Source organism: Morone saxatilis, unplaced genomic scaffold (genome assembly GCF_004916995.1).
Source record: "Morone saxatilis isolate NCDOM2014 unplaced genomic scaffold, NCSU_SB_2.0 Contig3, whole genome shotgun sequence".
In the NCBI taxonomy this organism is placed as follows: Eukaryota; Metazoa; Chordata; class Actinopteri; family Moronidae; genus Morone; species Morone saxatilis.
This window is the reverse complement of record NW_023339873.1, coordinates 480,926-484,352: the sequence shown is the minus strand read 5'-3', so window position 1 is coordinate 484,352 and position 3,427 is coordinate 480,926.

The following is a 3,427-nucleotide window of genomic DNA, read 5'->3' as shown; positions in this document are numbered from 1 at the left end:
GTGTTTTCTTTACTCTGCCTGCTTACTGGTTTCTTTACTGTGCTCTACTGTTTCTTTACTGCGCTCTATGTTTCTTACTCAATATACGTGTCTCTTTACTGTGCTCTACTGTGTTTCTTACCTGTGTCTACTGTTTCTTTACTGCGCTCTACTGTCTTTACTCCCGCTTATTTTCTTTACTGCCCCTCGACTGTTCTTTACTGCATCGTACTGGTTCTTACTCCCTCTACTGTGGTTCTCTACCCGCTCTACTGTTTCTTACTGCGCTCTACTGTTTCTTTCTGCCGCTCTACTGTTTCTTACTCAATCTACTCTGTTTCTTTACTGCCTCTACTGTTCTTTACTGCAATCTACGTGTTTCTTACTGTGCCTCTACTGTTCTTTACTCCCTTCTACGTTTCTTTACTGCAATCTACTGATGTTCTTACTGCTGCCCTCTACCTGGTATCTTTACGCAGCTCTACGTCTTTACTCGCTTACTGTTTCTTTTACTGCGCTCTACTGTCTTACTGCCGCTTACTGTTTTCTTTACTGCAACACTTGTTCTTTACTGCGCTTCTACTGTGTTCTTTACTCCGCTACTGTTCTTTACTGTGCCTCTACTTTTCTTACTGCGCTCTACTGTTCTTTTACTGCAATCTACTCTGTTTCTTTGCTACTGCGCGTTTCTATACTGTTTTCTTACTGCTTAATCTACTTTTCTTTTACTGCCGTCTTGCTTGTGTTTCTTTCTGGCCTCATCGCTTTTCACTTTTACTCCCTGCGCCTCTTACTGTTCTCTTCTACTCTCTAACTTCTACTGCTCCTTTCTACTCTATCACTGTGTATCGTTATACTGGCTCTTTACTGTGTTTCTCCTTTACTGGCTTCTACTGTGTTTCTTACTGCGCTTCTATACTTTTTACTGCCCCGCTTCTACTGTTTCTTGACTGCGCTCTACTGTTTCATTTACTGCAATCTACTGTTTTCTTTCTGCGCCTACTGCGTTTTCTTTACTGCGCTTCTACTCGTTTCTTCTACTGGCGCCTCGTACTGCGGTTCTATACTGCAATCATACTGTGTTTCTTTACTCGCTCTACTGTGTTTCTTTACTGCGCTCCTACTGTGTTTCTTTACTGCAATCTACTGTGTTTCTTTACTGACCTCTAACTGTTTTCTTTACTTCCGCTCTACTTTTCTCTTACTACGCTCTACTGTGTTTTATGCGCTCTACTTTCTTCTATGCTCTACTTTTTCTTACTGCCGCTCTACTGTTCTTTACTGCAATCTACTTGTTCTTTACTCGCTCTGCTGGTCTTTACTCGCTCTACTGGTTCTTTTACTGCCTCTACGCGTTTCTATTACTCAATCTACGTTTTCTTTACTGCGGCGTTACTGTGTTTCTTTTACTTCGCACTCTACTTGCTTTACTGCAATCTACTGTGTTTTCTTTACGTGCCATCACTGGTTTCTTTACTGCGACTGCTATCTAGTGTTTCTATTACTCATAATCTTATCTCTGTTCCTTACTGCGCCACGCGTTTCATTCAGAATTCTAAGCAATTCACATATTATTCTTGTGATCAGGTTGGAGCATCTCAGTACAACAAGATGTTTCAGTGTCAGCTTTGTTCCTCTGCTGCCTTGTGGATTCTACTCCTATATGTTCTTATTTTAGATGAGGTGCAAATTAAGTGACCTTTTCATAAAAAAACAAAACTCAATTTTGAAGATAGAAAAACATTCTTATCAATAGCTTAAGATGACGATATAAATAGATAATTTTTATTAAATTTATTGTGAAAACAAAAATACCCAGCCAACTGTACGTATCAAGAAGTTTTAATTAAACTACATTATTTATTGGCCACTTTGTCGGCCGGCACTGGACATAATTCAGGGAGTGCTATTATGTTAATTGTCTAAATCCATAGTTAGAAAGTACCGCCTTGATCATATGTTTATTGTTGTATTTAAAGACCCCGATTGGGGCCAATAAAAACGCAATCAACTACATTTTTTTACCTTTTTTTTAGAGTTTACTCACAAACTACCACCTTACTTTCCCTTCCACACACACACCTCTCTAAACCCTCTCTCCTTTCTCTCTCCCAGGATGCCCTGCTCTGGATTGAATTTTTACACTATTAATATAAATTAATGAAGTTAGAATAAAAATTATTTTCCACCGGAATATCAACCAAGTTTGTTATCATAACTTCTACCACTAAAATATCGTCTGACCTCAGAAAAACCAGGAGAGTCACTACTGTAGAATTAAACTTTCACATCTCTCTCTGAAAGGAAAATCTAAGTCCTGAAGATGAAATATGAGACTAAAGACTCGTTTTAATATTGATGTTTTCACCATGGAATGACCAAATTGGCTGCTGGTCCAGTAGGTGTTGTGAGTGTGTGGTGTGGTGTGTGTGTGTGTGATATTTTGATGACTTTTACATTAACACATCCATTACTCTACATCCATGCTTCAGTCATTAACCTCAGCACCCTCAGCAGCGACAGCGCTCTGGCTCTGCACGAATCAGTTGTGTGTGATTGGGTGTGACAAGACAAGACAGAAGACAACACCACACATACCACACACAACACACAGATGACAGTTTTAACAACGTATCTATATTAATGCCCTTAAGCAATAAACATGACATGACATACTCCTTTACAGTATTCATCCGCTGATGAAATAATCCTAATACAACAAACCTCCGTTTATTTTTATGAGCAGTTGTTTTGTTTACGTTGACTTTCTTATGAGTCCAATAGAATAATGTGTATAAGCTTCATTCGATTGTAACGACAGCTCACCAGGGACGTCTAGATATCGCTGATAGTCCATGGGGGGAAGGGCACGGGCCATGTCCACGTTACGATCTGTGAGACGAACATCGTTGCCGCGGAAACTATGAGATATATCAATAATTCACACACCAGACCAGTGTTGTATACCACATTCATTAGTGGGAAGCCACCGAGCTTATGTTTGTATACCTGAACTGCCGGGGCCAGGTTGTTCTCAGTGAAGAGACTTGGTTTCTTGCGTCACGCAGGTCTCACGGCTTTCGTATCAAAGTCACAGAGTAGACAGAGAGACAGAGAGGAAGACAGAGAAGAGGACAAGAGAAATAAGTAAAAGAATTTGAATCATCTGTCATGAAATTTTAGGATGAGATGATCACAGAGAGAGAAGAGAAGAGAGAGAAGAGAGAGATACAGAAGAGAGAAGACAGAACGACAAGAAGAGAAGAGAATGTATGAGACAGATGATGAGTGAGAACAGTAGAGTTGAGAGAATGACAGATTGAGAGATGGACAGAGGAGATGATGAGAGATTGACGTATGATTGAGATACAGACAGAGAGAGACAGATTAGAAGAGAGGATGAGACAGAGAGTACATGAAGAATTGATGACAGAACAGAGAGAGAGAG